At 42.2% G+C, this 15,947-nt stretch overlaps 1 long non-coding RNA gene across 3 annotated transcripts in view; it reads left to right on the top strand.

The window, feature by feature from the left end:
• Nucleotides 1-15,186, top strand: part of LOC119022203 — a 48,914-nt gene extending 33,728 nt beyond the window's left edge. Inside the window, exon 4 of one of the 3 annotated variants that reach the window (XR_005075859.1) lies at nt 15,113-15,186. This is a non-coding gene — a long non-coding RNA (uncharacterized LOC119022203). Of the gene's footprint in view, nt 1-9,292; nt 9,420-9,458; nt 10,644-15,112 lie in introns of those variants that run through there. The other 2 variants (XR_005075856.1, XR_005075858.1) reach the window with 2 other exon arrangements.
• The last annotated feature ends 761 nt before the right edge of the window (nt 15,187-15,947 follow it).

Raw genomic sequence — 15,947 nt, 5'->3', positions numbered from 1 at the left:
GAGTTATCCGGAGTGACAAATCACGCTTCTCCATCTGGCAATCTGATGGACGAGCCTGGGTTTGGCGGTTGCCAGGAGAACAGTACTTGTCTGACTGCATTGTGCCAAGTGTAAAGTTTAGTGGTGGATTGGTGTGGGGTTGTTTTTCAGGAGCTGGGCTTGGCCCCTTAGTTCCAGTGAAAGGAACTCACAATGCTTCAGCATACCAAGAGATATTGGACAATTCATGCTCCCAACTTTGTGGGAACAGTTTGGGAATGGCCCCTTCCTGTTCCAACATGACTGACTCTAAACTTGACTGGCCTGTGCAGAGTCCTGACCTCAACCTAACAGAACACCTTTGGGATGAATCAGAGTGGAGACTGAGAGCCCACCTAACATCAGTGTGTGACCTCACAAATGGGCTTCTGAAAGAATGGTCAAAAATTCCCATAAACACTCCTAAACCTTGTGGAAATCCTTCCCAGAAGAGTTGAAGGTGTTATAGCTGCAAATTGTGGACCAAAGTAATATTAATCCCTACAGATTAAAAATGGGACGTCACTTAAATTCATATGCAAGTCGAGGCAGGTGAGTGAATACTTTTGGCAATATAGTGTTCGTACATCCCACAACAATGGCTGCGATCCAAAGGTTTGTTTTTTGCCCCTTTGTTTGACGATTCCATTGTTGCCAGCGATAGTGAAGTGATCTTTATGAAAACGACCTGAAATCACACGTTGCATTCACACAGCGGTGGTGTTTTCAAATTTAGCTGGCTGAGCAGAGGCTGTGCTCCATCATTCCTCCCCCCTTCTCTCCCTCTCTCTGACAGGCTGGTGGGTCTCCTGTTGAGAGGTGACCTTTCTCCTGAAGGAGAGAGAGGGAGAGGGAGAGAGAGAGAGGCAGTAAATGAAGTGAGAGAGGTAGTGATGTGTGTGAATGAGTGAATGATAATTTACCGGGATAGAAAGATAATTGTTTGTGTGTTGTCGGATAGAGATGTGCTTGTGTATACACAGTATGTTAGGATTGGATGGTAGGATAAATGATTAAAGTGTGTGTGTGTGAGTGTGTGTGTGTGTGTGTGTGTGTGTGTGTGTGTGTGTGTGTGTGTGCTTGCGTGCGTGCGTGTGTTTGCGTCTGTTTTGTGACATGTGTGAAAGTGATTGTGTGTTAATGTGTTTATGTGTTGTTGTGTGTCGCACTTTCTAAAATGTGTGAGTGAGAAAGAGACAAAGAGGGTGTGATTGTGCATGTGTGTGCATACCATATGTCGTTGGCTTTGTGTGTGTGTGTGTGTGTGTGTGTGTGTGTGTGTGTGTGTGTGTGTGTGTATGTGTGCGTGTGTGTGCATGTGTGGTTGACTGATGGTAAATAAAGATATTTACAGCATTGTGTCTCCATGTGGTAACCATGACGACATCACAGTGGGAGAGGCTGTCTGTCTCAATGCATTATGACATCAACACACACACTCGCACACACACACTCTCTCTGTTAGTGATTACAGCTGGTAAACACACACATAGTTGCCGCCTGGTTACACACACACACACACACACACACACAAACCATGAATCTACCGCAAAACACACACATGATGCCAAGCTGCAGGTGTGTGGCCCTCGAGCCTGAGGAGAGGGAACACACGCACGTCTGTTAACCTCGCGCACACATACATAGAGATGAAGACACTCTCAAGTGGAGCAGGAAAAAAAACCTGTTACCAGTCAGAGGGAAGCGTGCCGGTCTCTGAAGTACCCTGTGAACACATTGTAGAGTGGTCATATGCTGTGTGTGTGTGTGTGTGTGTGTGTGTGAGTGTGAGTCTTTTTTTGTACATATTTGCAGAACATATTTCGTTTTACTTAAAACCGCCACACACATCTAAATGGTTACAAGCTCTTAAAATGAATCATATTCACACTTATTTAACTGTTTACCCATTTTTATTTATTTATTTTTTTTTACACTTTTTTCACTCTTTGGATTTAATAATGTCAAATTTTATATGGGGGGTAAAAGCCAGAGAATTTGTACATGCTTGTACTGCTCCAGAGGAGGAGGTCACAGGGAGGAGGAGGTCTACCAAATTTTCAGTCACATTACTGGGCAGTTAACATGCATAAAATTGCGCTCTGGATCTCAGATACAGATAATAATTGGATCCAACTAGAATATAACTCCTTTCATTCCTCGCCCTTAAAAGCCCCGGTGCGTAGCAGCCTTCTGTTTAACCTAGACAGTAGGACTCCTCTTACCCCGTAGTTATCACCACTTTGAAAGCGTGGCAACAAATCAGGCAACGACAGCTTCACCTGTGTGTGGAAATCAACTCATTAAACCAGCCAGGACTGATTCAAGATTCACCGCTTGGCACAAACAAGGTCTGACTTATGTGACGACCGCAGTCCACCTTCAACCTTTAAGTACTGATATCTTTAGGTTTCTCTGACTCTGTAACTTTGGTAATGCCCAAGCTTGGTGGAATGTTAGACATCTTTCTTTGCTCCAATACCAGAGATACTGATACTGACTCTGGGTTGAGCTGGTACAAGTTCAGAGCATGCGTATCATCGCAGTAATGTGTCAGTGTCCATAATCGTGATAAAGGGAAATCCTCATTGGGTAGCTGTGTCCACATCGTTCTGTGATACCAGGCCAGCCTCCTCTCTCCTGCCCTACACAGGCTGCTATCAAGTGTCCACAATGAGACCACAAGGCTAATATGACTACATTCATTAAATGCATATGGATACATCCACAGCCTGTACATCTCATATATCCAGCTCACATGTTTCATGGAACGTCATGATAAAGTCATTGTTTTACCCATTCATGGGTTCACTCATGAACGTGCCTGCAAAGTCAGCATGTCTTACATCTGTTACATTATTGATGTTTGGCTCAAACACGGTTCACAGTTTATTCACAGTGTTGACCTGATGTGGAACTTTTGATTTAAATATGCCGGCAATATTATCATCAACGTTTTGTTGCTGCTGTTTACATTCACCCCGACTCAAATGTAAAAATGGAACAGTGCATTCATTTTTAAATTTGCATCGGGGTGTTAATGTCTATACAGTATGTATTTGAATAATTGTATATATGTTCTCCTTCATATAAATATATGCATGTCCATGTTTCTTGCCCCATGTAACTACTTTTAAAGCCACATTCTGACTGATTTTGTGAGCACAGAACTATTACAGATTAATGGTCAGAACTATGAAAATAGAAATCGACATCGCAATAAACTAGAATTATCCATTAACGTCAGTTTGACAGGATCAAACAGTGAGGGTTTCATTATAGAGTAGCAGCATCGCTCAGCAATCAGATGCTGAACGCGGGGCAGAATCGGTCACATGAGAGATAGATATAGACTTTCTGCAGCGACAGTTTCTTTAATGAACCAGAGAGCCGAGCAGCAGCGACACATGAGTGTTTTAAATGAGAGGAGGCACAGCTCTCACCTTTAAAACAAACACCCCTCTCGCTCTTCTTACTTTGCCATCACTCTTGCTGTTGCACTTTCCACCTGTTGTTAAAGCAGTTGGATGCATTTTCAATGCACCTCGTAGCTTCACGCTAACTGAATTAGAGGCAGACAAATCGGGTTTAGAAGAACAAGAAATAAATCTCAGCACTTGATGTGGAAATATCCCCTGGCGTGCTGCGAACATCCCCGACTGATGATATCTAACAGTGTAAAATAATCTGAAAGAGGGATTTGCCTCTGATGATATTGAGGTAAAGACATGTTTCCAAATACTATCCATCACCTCGCCATGGGTGTGTGTGTGTGTGTGTGTGTCTGTGTGTGTGTGACAGAATGTGTGAGATACTGCAGGTGTGTGGGTGGCGGAGACAAGAATTGGATGGAGAGAGAGAGAATGAGAAAGTGAACAAGAGAGAGTGAGAGAGAGAGAGAGAGAGAGAGAGAGAGTGAGTGAATCATTCCCCGCGCAGACCACCTCGACAGCGTGATATCAGATGCATTATTTGATGATTGGATCGCTGGCTACAAAAGCTGATAGATCTCCGCCTGAAATTGATTTCTGTCTGGATGTGACTCTCTCTCTCTCTCTCTCAATCTCTCTCTCTCCCTCTCTCGCTCTCTCATGCGCACACACACACACACACACACACACACACACACACACACACACACACACACACACAGGCTATGAGACAGAAAGCCAGGGGAAACTAATTACCAGTTCACAGAGTGTCTCAGAAACCTGAACCTCAATGAAAACACCTGAAGGACTGGCAGGCTGGCAACTAGAGACAAAATAAATTGGGAAATTAATGTTCTATTATTGGACCGAGTGTGCGCGTGCGCGCGTGTGTGTGTGTGTGTGTGTGTGTGTGGGTGGGTGGGTGATGGTATTTCCACAGGGTCTGATGATTTGATTGCCGGTGACTTGGTCTTTTTCACAGGCAGTTTTATTAATACGCAAAACAATACAGTTGCTCTGTATATTGATGAGTCAACACTGAGTCTGTGAAGTTAAAGAATTCTGGTTGTTAACATTCAAAAATTTGATAAAATAATCAACTGAATGTGCAGAAATATTTTGATGTTATGACCTACAGTATATGTGTTGTTACCTAAAGAGACATCTACAGACGATGGCATGCTAAACTGACAGCCCTGTGCCAGCAGTGTCAACATCAACACTACCTGAATGTTCTGAACTCTGAGTCCGGACTGGCAGCTGCTCTGCTAAATGAGCTCACTCTCTAATGGCAGCCACAGCTAGCAGCAGTTAGCAGTTACTCTGGTGATATGCTGCCCACTATTGATATGGAAGGTTCTTACATATTGCACCTTTAAGATTGATTCAGATAAAGCAAATCAAAACAAACTGTAAAACTCATGAGGCTAATATTTTTCTGTTCAGGCTGTGCAGGATCAGATTTTCATGCCTTGAGCCTAATTTTAGCAATTATTGTTGTTTTATATGTAGCTGTGTGTGTTTGCACCCATATTAGACATGGTGTACTGGTGTGCAGCAGAACTCCATAATGCAGTATTTATATTTGAGTGTGGGTTTTACTGTGTTATATTCTTGTCATAAAGGTGATAACAGTGGCATGTGGGTGAAGTGAAGTGAGTTAAGTACGGCACCTAGGAATCGATCTTAATTTTCAGACTACTGGCTGCACTCCAGGCCTCATTGTCCAGCATTAGTGGCCGACTCCGCTAATACTCTCGAGGCTAAGGAGTATCAAATCCCTGCAGCCAGGTGACAAAATCTTGTGAAAAGCCTTGCCAGAGGAGAGGAGGCTGTTATAGCAGCGTATCAATGCCCATGGTTTTCCAAATAAGCTGGTCACGGCATAGGTAATACTGATAAAAGGATTTCTCGTTATGTCTGGGGGATTTAATTACCACTAAGCCTCGTGGCTGTACCAGCTGTGAAGAGGCCACAACATAGGCTGAATACCTTTGGTGTCAACACAAGAAAGGATGGAGGCCTCACCTGAACCCCGGTGAGCTTGAGTCGCTCCCCACATGTAGAACAAATGACAACCTGGAGCTGTTTTTAGTGAGAATCTCCCTACATTTAACCTTTTCTCAGATGTGCTCCCGATTGGTAATTAATCTCCCGATTTCACGGCATAGCGGCACTAGGCAACCCAGCCCAGAGACAGAGGTGAGCACAGCGCACACAAACGACCCAGCTCTCGTCCCTGTTCATCCCTCCGCTCTGCTCTGAAACAGAAGACATGGACATTTGCCTCCAGTCTCATTTGCTTGTTCTCTCTTCTCTTCTTTTGATTTTTAATATTCATTTATTTCACTGTGAGCTATTCAGACTTGTTTTACCAATACTTGTTTTACTTTCACATCTTCATATTAATTCTATTAATCTTTGCTGTTGGGTTCTATGGGGTGGGGCGTCGAGGGTAGGCCAGAAAATCCCCCTCTGTCTCACAGCCTAATGTTAGCAGAACCCTGCAAACTATTAAAAAACACTAAAAGGAGCCAACTCTTTGGGTGGAATTTAGGTGAAATAATATAATCTATGATTACAATGAACTTGTGGCTTTAGAGAAGCTCATCATCATGCTGCAAAACAGTGTAAATTGCCTCTCTGGGCAGGCTCAATATGATTTGCCCCACACAGAGCACCACAGGTATTAAGGTATTAAAAAAAAAGCGATGATGATGGTGATGAAGACCATTTTCCTTTTGACTTACTATTGACCTAAACACACTGTAAATCTTGGAGGTTTTAAGCTCGGGATGCGCTATAAATCGTCGGTATCGACCGATAAACGTTTTAAAATTGTGACCACCCCAGCAGATTGGAGGCAACTGGCCACTGCCTCCAGGATGCATAAAACCTGTCCAATCCTAGTAATCTGCTGGCTCTTTTTCACGTTACTTTGAAATTCCTTTCAGTTTCTGTCCGGTTTTGTCGCCATTATCTTAATAACTCTGCAGTTTTGTCTCTGCTACATTGCTAGAAATTACTTTTTGTTGCATTTGTTACCTTTATATTCATCTTTATTAAATAAATTCTTTTTATTCAGTTAATCCCTTATATGTGCTTCCCTTAGTTGTTGAAGTGTTAGAGCCAGCCATAAGAACCATGAAATGTCAGAATCGGCCCAGAATGAACATTTCTGCAGAGATGACTCTTCTGTTATGCACACCCGACAAACTGTTGACTAAATCGCTTTCTTAGCTTGCCCAGTGTACGTGTACATTTTGAAAAGCATTGTACGTCTGCATCTGCCAGTGGGCCATCGCTATACGAGTAGACACAATATGTTTGTTCCTCTGCAGGATGGACTTGATGATCTCTCCCTGTGGAAAAATATCGTCATGTAGGCAAAAAAGAAAAATCCAGTGTTGCGCATCCCTAATTCTGACTGGTCAGACAAAATAAGTTCATTTAGGTCATAACTTCCTGCTTACTTTACTGACAGTGGCAACATTTGTTAGTTGCAGCCTTATTTTTTTATTAAGGAAAAAGTCAGATGGAGCAAATCTTGCAAGCAGCCTGAGTTCGAGTGAATTTAAACGCACGTCACCTCCTGCTGCATCTCTGCCTCTGAGTAACATAAGTGGTCACAGTGATGTTGTTACTGGTATGTGTGTGTGTGTGTGTGTGTGTGTGTGTGTGTGTGTGTGTGTGTGTGTGTGTGTGTGTGTGTGTGTGTGTGCGTGGGTTGGGGGGTTACCTCTCTGTCAGAACTCTTCTGTCACACTCGGTAATGATCAAAGCCCTCTGTGGGACCCCCTACCGTACACACTCACAGCCAACCAGCCAACTGGACAGGAATTGCTCAGCCATGCAGCCTGCGCTCCACACGGCTCATACAGGATCTCGCTCACACACACACACACACACACACTTATGCATACACACATACATGCACACGATTCCTCTCCGGTTTTCCGTGTCTTTCATCCCTCCGGTTCCTTCTTTTTTCTTTACATCGTGCTGTGTGTTTCGCCGCCTTTTCAGCTTCAGTTTCCAGTTAAAAGTCCTCTGTCTAGTGTATCCCCTCTTGTTGTCTCCCTCTTTCCTCCTGCAGGCTCATTGTTACACACCGTTCTTTCCTTATACTTCTCGTGCTGGTGTGCCGTTTCTTTTCCTAAATTCATTCTTTGCTCAGTTTGCTGTCAGCGCCAAAGTCTGAGAGAAGATTTTATTGTTTCGCTTTCTTTCAGTTCACTGATATTATTGTAATGAAAGCCCTCTCTCCATCATTTCTGGTATAGCCTCCCGTCTATCCTCGATTATTCACATTCCTGCCTTTCTGCCCTCAGCATGCAACCCAATTGCCAGAATAAATGTTTGTTTTGGTGTTTCTACAAACTACGGATGTGTTAATCACATCATATATTTCTTTATGTTTCAATTTTCAATTTCATGCTGCTGCAACACTGTGGTTGAGGTCGGGTTGGGTTGTGGCAATAAGAACAACTTCGATAGTGTTAGTGACATCATGTTTTGGATTGAAATAAAAATGTATTGGCCCATGTACATGTACATGTAATCTGAATATGACAAATATTCTATAAAATGTTGATATGATATGTATGATACGTACAAATATTTGTGGTTTGCAGAAACCTACAATACCAACAATTTTTTCAAACCTTTCCTCATCAGAAAATCTGGGGGCCACCTTTAACATTTATATTAATTAATACAGCTGCAAAGGAGGAGTGAGGAGAAATAGTATAGAAATGGTGAAGGGTTGTCAAGTTAACAGAGCGCAGGGCTTTCCTTCAGGAGACCGCTGTTTGATGTGATGTTACGTCATGTACATAACATACTTTAAGGTACCAGGGTAATAGATACATGTGTAACAGAGCAAACCGCCATGATTTCCTAAACCTAACCATGAAATGTTCTTATCTAAACCTAACCAAACCACAACAGTACAGCAAAGGTCTGGTACACGTTTATATTTCGGCAGACGCTGACAATTGACTTGTTCAGTCGTTTTGCTGTTAACGCTGTTGTTTTTGGGGTTTTTTTCTGGCAACTACAGTACTGGCTGCAGCATACTTCTCTCACAAATATGAAAACGGGACACAGAGGCAGGCAGCTTTAATGAGCAAATGTGACAGTAAGAAATCCAACAATCTGAAAAGTAAAAAACAAAAGACAGGCCAAAGTCCAAGGAAAAACTATAGAGAATTACAAAACGGAGAACAAACCAGAAAACCACGAGGAACAAATCAGCAACATGGAACACAAAAGGACCGGGGAACAGGTGGAGGAGCACAGGAGATGCATGGACAAAAGCAGGATGACAACAGGACTATATCTTCTATCAACAAAATTCAAATCTAACTACGTTACAATCATGCCAACAAGTAGATATCAAATAAGTTGGATATAACACGCTGTCTGAATGTCTATCAAACGTGATGTGAGTATGAGGTTCAATTAGGGAAAACAAAAAAACACTGTTGTTTGGTTTGCCATTGTTGAAAACAAAGGCTTAATCACACGAAGTTTGATGTTTCAGCCTGTTCCTCGCTTGCAAAATTTAATTTATACTTCAAAACATACTTACATAATTAACTTGCAGTAATTAATTGTTCACAGCATTGGGTTGCTTGGTTTCTTTTTCTTTCTCTCTCTCTCTCTCTCATGTCATAACAACACAGGACTAATACAACACATTATTTCTTATTTCTTCTTTTCTTCCTTCCCTCTCTTCTTTGCTCCTTTAATCTTTCCAGTGGTCCGCTCCATCAAAGGCAGATCAGATTTGATAGATTTGTTTTTTAACAAATGTCTTTTTTTTTTTTTTTTCCTTTCAGTGTCTCCACAGGAACCCCAGCTTCAACACGGTCTTCAAAGGATAACATAAGCCTGACTTTCACAAACAAAATGTTGCCATCGCTTAATTATCACTCTCTGAGAACTTCGAAAGACTCACACTGTGGCACGGGTTCTTCTCAGGGTTGTATTTTATTTTGTTAACAGGTTACAACCCCAGTGAAGAACTACCTGCTGTCTGACTGTCGTCCCTGCGATTATGGTTGAACCCCTCCCTCCCCTCATCACGAACCACTGATTCACGTTACATCTCTTTCGTTTTTAAGGGAGAGCGTGCATCCCACCTCCCTCTGCATCCACATCCCCTCCTCCAGGCCCTGCGACAGCCCACAGAGCAGGGAAACAGGAAATGGAGCAGAGAGACGCGACAGCCCAGCACGAGACTGGAACCAAACCCTCCCACACACACAACACACACACACACACACACAGACACAGACACACACATACAGTAATACACCAAACCACAGGAAGCCCCATTTGATTTCTAACTTGTCGTCCTCCAGAGATGCTTTTCTGCTTTGCTCACAACTGATCATTCCCCACATGTCCAACAGGGTATAGTTTTAAATAGGTTATAAATGCTTTCGGATGCAAAGTCAGGAGATATTTTTGACCTCTTTGGTGGAAACCTATTAGCTACAGTGCTTTCACAGCTCATAAACATGTTGGTTTTTTTTTCCAGCATTTGCCCCCAACCTTGTGTTTGCAATGTTGTGGGGGCTGCAGCCAACTCAGTTGCAACTTACTGCTGTGTGTTAGCAGTATTAGCAGTGAGCTAACGATTTGAACAGGTTAATTTATCAAAGCGTCTGATGATAACATATAATCACTGACAACTACCAAGCTAACTAGCTCCTGTAAGCTGGCAAAGTAAGCGAAAGTTGAAAGAATTATAGCCGGCTCCACTTGTGTGAAGTGAAGTCAAACAAGGTGTTCAAATACATACCTTGCATAAACATTATCAAATTGGCTCTGTTGAAGGGGAAATCCAACTGTTTTACATGTCAAAGTCTGTTTTGTAGAGTGCTATATGTGGATGGAAAATATCTTGTTTGAATCCTTTTGGGGCTCCAGAGGAGTGAACCCACCCGACCTCTGCAGCCCACTCCCATCTCTCTGCTGCAGGCTAACAGCTTGAGGCTGTATTAGCTACCAGCATTACATATCACAATCTCTGGCAGAACTGTCGGTGGTGAAGTTGTGCCGTGGGTAACGTACAGTAGCTGCCAGGTTTGACAAGGAAGGAAAGTGTGTGGAATAAAGAAGTCAGCATCTCTCTTTATTGTCTGCCAGACTTGTGTTATACTGCAGAAGTGCTCTTTTAAAAACATAGGCTAGTAGGTAACATTTTTGCACGAAAATATATAAAAACAACCAGACCGTATACAGAGTTTGTTGGATGGTGTACTTACATCATCCCAAATGTTTCCAACAATGTTCCAACCTTGAGAAATCCATAATTTTATTTTTTTTAAATTATTAGTTATTATTATTTTAATATCTTTTGGTGGTTCAGGTTTTTGGTTGAGTTATATCATATTTTATTTTGTAGATTCTGTCCTTGCGGATGTTCCATTAGTTAATCATTTCCTGTGTGTTTAATCTGTGTTTTCCCTGGTTCATCTGCATTTGCTTGTGTCACCTTTGTATGTAGCCAACTGGTTTGTTTTGGTGCTAAGCTCTCTGATATTCCTTTTCTTGAGTTTTCTATGTGTGGATCTCACTTTTTATTGCTGTTCTGGTGAAACATGACAAACAACAGATCATACATTACACATTGAGAAAGGAATTTGGCTAATTAGCTAGCTAACTAGCCACATAATTGTTTATGCTGCATATATTTGTATCACCTATATGTCACCTATAGACTAGACTGACTGTCAGATAAATTTTCATCTTTAATGGTGGTAGTCAAAAGAGGTCATGTTGCTTTTGGGTTTTTTGCTTTTCATTTATTGTGTTATGTAACATTTTTGTCCATGTAGAAGGTCTTCAGAGTGAAAAAGCCAAAAGTCTACACCAAAGTTACTTTTTCCCACAGAGAACTCTGCTCCTGCACTGCCTGAAACGTCTGGTTTGGAGCTGAGCCTTTATTTCCATAACTTGTGTCCGTCGCTATGTAACAGAATTTATGTTGATATTTATTTTCATATATGTATATATTATAAAATACATTCCAGTCTATCAGCAGACATACAGTTGCGTTATTTTCGATCACACTACACTGCACGCCATGACCCACCCTACTCCTGCATCCTACATCCTGCACGTAATGTTATGTGCACGTGCAGCTCTCACCATAGATCAAACAGAGGCGAGATGTCTCCCTCTGTAGCTAAAACAGAGTGTTCAAGACACAGTGTGAATAGAGGTGCTGCAGCGATGCACCATGTGAGAAAAATCATTAGCTTTTTTTTAATTAAAGTAGTTAAATCTATTCTACTAGGACCCCCAAACTAAAGTATGAATGTGGAAATTAGCATAATATGATCTCTTTAACAATGGAGAGTACTTCGTGATTTCGTCAAACTCTATCTCTTGTTTTCATCGTTTTGAACGAGCGACCCCAACTACAAAATGCTCACATCAGCTCCTCACAACAACACTTTCCTCGGCAGGTTATGTTTGGAGGTCCTACGTGAGGCCATGTTATCCTCATCAAACGCAGATCACTGTGGGCTGTACAATCTCATTTCATTTGACTTCAGATGGGAGCAGATTCAAATTTGATCGTGCCATATCAAATCTATTGGCGCTGCAGTTTTCTCTGCCACTGGAATCGGTGCATCACTCTGCCTTGAGACACTGCCAACCCACCTGAAAGAATCTCATTAGCATTGGTTTCAGCTGAGGCTCGTCTGATGTCTGACAGACTACATGCTGTTTCAGAGGCTTCTCGCTGCTGACGATTTTGGGGGGGAACCAGTGCTGTGCAGGTAATAAGAGGATGAGCAGGGATTCTGAAATAAAAATAGCCTCGTTTAAATGAACGCGTGGCATTTTCTCACTCACTTGTTAACCAAGACAAAATGGGAAAAAATGATGCACTAAACTGCCTGTTAAATAAGCGGCACCAAATGCTCCGCAGCAGACACAGGTACTACCCCCAAAACCTAAATCAGACCCCAGGACAGGACCACTAACCTCGGTCATTCCCAGATTACTATACTATAGCTGGCTGGGGCTGACTGTGCACTGCACCCAGAACAAAGCGGAGAGAAAGACAGTGAGGATAAAAGAGCAAAGCGAGAAACCCAGAGAGGACGATTTTGAAAAAACCTGCTTGTCATCGGCTCTGCGGAGCTGAAATCCCCTCTCTCAGCTCTCTGGCTGGTGAACAAGCAGGGAGCCACAATGGCCAGCAGATTCCCCTGGATTTGGAGCACAAAGGGTGGGCAGTCGTCCACCCAATAACCCTCAAAAAACCCCCACCACCCTGCCACATGCATCCCTCCTCTCATCGCCCTCCGTGCACATGGCCCTCCATTCTATCTGACTGTCGATGGCTGATGCAGTCGCCGGATTCAGTGTGTGCACATACTTGCCCAACAAATCATGGAGATTTTGGCCAACCGTCACTGTCATGCACAAGCAAGAATGTCATAGTTGGAGTAATTGGAGTTTTGCTGCAGGCAAACACACACACACACACACACACACACACACACACACACATTTGTGTCACTGTTTGTGTGAGGACAAGGACAGTGCTTGCCTAGGTGTTAATCCGAGTTCAAATCGTGACCATCATTTCACCCTGAGATCAACTTGCTTAAATACCAATGAGGGTAGTGAAAACACACTGACTTTCCATCAGCTGCGTATGTGTGTGTAAAGTTTAAAACCCTGAATAAGAGTGCGGCTTTGTCCCGGGCTCATTAAAAGTTACCTGCTGCGTCACAGGTGGACCCAGCAGAGGAGGGCCTGTGACCCATTTCCAGTCCTCACCCTTCGCTTAAGAAACTGTCGGCTTCAAGTTTATTGCAGCCAGGTGTTTAGTGCACTTGAGTTTGGCATAATCATTAGGTTGGTCTCAGACAATTAAACAATGAGACGATTAAGCTCAATTAATGACTAATGTCTAATGTCTCAGGCGCTGTTACGATCCTGCCTGAAGCGAAGGTACGGCGATGGCAGCAGGTGGCTGAGTGTAGCACAGCAATGGAGCACCCACTTAGCCAAGTAACAACTACCAACTGTGTGTGTGTGTGTGTGTGTGTGTGTGTGTGTGTGTGTGTGTGTGTGTGTGTGTGTCTGCATTTCTATGAGAGTGAGCCAAAGCCTGACTCTAATCACCAGGATTGTGCCACTTGTGACTGCCATGACAGTGAAAGTAATTGCAGCAGCATTTGGCTCCAGTGCTAATAGAAGTGTGATGAGAAGCCGGGCGGCCGCTGGGACCAATCGCCTCTTCAGAAATGGACATCAGAAGGTCTTTAATACGACTCAACCATGGGTTTAAAAAAAAAAAAAAAAAAGTAATTGCCGTTTTGATGTTTTATTTTCTTCTCTGCACTGAAAGTTCATTTGTGAGGAAAAGGTACAGAGGAGGGCAAATGTTTCCAAGAAGACAGAATAAGGGATTTATTAAAGGAGAGGGTCCAGGTCTAATGTAAAAGAGCATTTAGTAGAAGTGACGTAATTACGTGACGTGAACATCATCGAAAAGCTGCAAACCCCCGCGATGGAGCCATGAGGGAGACCGCAAAAAAATCATACTAGTTTCAAAAATCCTACAGTTGTAAGTATTTTACTAATATGTAAATTTACGTTACAGTAAGAGATTGCACCTTGTGCATTGGAAGCACTTATTTTAACAGAAGATGTCTGTTTTGTATACTTACCTCTGTAAAACAGGAAGCACACATTTCACTTTTTAACATTTTATTTATTCATTTTTACAGAAGTTGTAGCATATTCCTTTTGTGAAGCTAAAGAACTTGTTTAACTCATCAATGTTTTGTAAGTCTGAGCCATGTGTTTATTAAGGTCTGAAATAAAACAAGATGAGAACTTAAATATTCCCAGCACGTTCTGTGATGTAGTATGCCTGCGTATCATAGGAAGTAATAAGAAATGACTCTTTACATTTAGGTAGTGGCCTAGTGAGAACAGGGTGATGGGGGAATCACTTTTATTTTCTCTTTTTAATCAAACCACAGTTTTTGCAATTTCCCACAATTTTTACAAGTTAACGCAATTTCATCGCATAAAGTTGCATAAATATCACACATATTCCATTGCATTTTTTAAGAAAACGTGCTGCATAATCAAGGATTTTTGCCCGCAACCATCACAAAAAAACTCAGCATTTTTCTGGAGGGACTGAGACCAGGATAAGTGGAAGTGGAAAATGAGTAGATGGAATGGAAGACGATTCCTGTGGTTTTGTATTTTTTAACTATGAATCTTGTATATGCTACATCAAAGCCAACAATTTCCTGAGGCACAGGTGTCAGGTAGCCTCCATTTTTGCTTCCATTTATTTCAGTGCTGTCTGATCAGTTTCAGTTCATCCACAAACTGGTTTTAATTTTGTTAGTTTCATTATTCCTTTGTGGTAAAGCAGTTAAAAGGATCATTCTGGAAAGTGTGACAACATCAACATCATCTCGAAGTCGGCTGCTGAACAGCAACCTTTAATCGGCAAATCTGTCTGAAATCAACAGGATCTGTGTACAAATAGCAGATAGCCTTCAGTGCATGTCCTAAGAATTACACCACTTGTTTTTTTTACAGACACCTGGGAGATAATTCCGTCCATTTTGTCTTGTCTAAAGCCGGTGTTTCTGTTTCAGGAGACCTATGTTCATTTTCAGCCAACACAGGCAAACTTTCATGGGATGTCAGTCCGTGAACGTGGCGACCAAAAACAGGTATTTTAAGATAAAACACTGATGTTTACCGAACCCTAACCATGGGGTTTTTGTGTGTAAATACAAGCAAAGCATGAGCACAGCGTTGTGTAAAGCAAAGAGATACATAAAAAATTCAACCTAACCAAACATGAAGTTGCAACGTAAAGAAATGCTCAGTTTGAATTAACGTGTGGTTTGCAGAAACATACTTAGCTAACATTTATTCTGCCAACTGGGTCAGTTATGAGGACCATTCTGTAAATAGAACATAAAACATCTCAAAGTCGACTGCTGAACAGTGACCTTTACACAGAAAGAAGCAAATTGGCCTCTGAGATCAGCCAGGTCTCATCAGTCTGCATATAAAAAATGAGTTGCGTGCAGTGCATATGACCACCTCTGCAGAGAGAAGATCCGCGGTCAGCGGGCTATCGCCATCATTGTATGAAAAATAGACATGTAACAGTCGCAGTTTGGTTAATGTTAGGCAACAAAGCTACTTGGATCTGTAACTTAAATGAAAAATAACTTATGGTGATAATGTTAGCATGGACTTAAGAGCTGCATTCAGATGTATTGTTGAGTCCCCTCAGCTCAGACCCTGGCCCAATATGAGCCCTGGGCTTCATCTTCTGGGGATAATAAATGTCTGTACCAAATTTCATGCAGATCCCTCCAGAAGTTGTAAAGATATTACAGTTTCTCTGATCTTCAGCGTGACATCTCGAGGACGTTTCAAGCCTCCGCATGTTCATAATCATGCCATTCAGAACTG

Source organism: Acanthopagrus latus, chromosome 7 (assembly GCF_904848185.1).
Source record: "Acanthopagrus latus isolate v.2019 chromosome 7, fAcaLat1.1, whole genome shotgun sequence".
Lineage (NCBI taxonomy): Eukaryota > Metazoa > Chordata > Actinopteri > Spariformes > Sparidae > Acanthopagrus > Acanthopagrus latus.
Note: the sequence above shows the minus strand (reverse complement) of the source record. Positions and strands in the feature narration are given on the sequence as shown.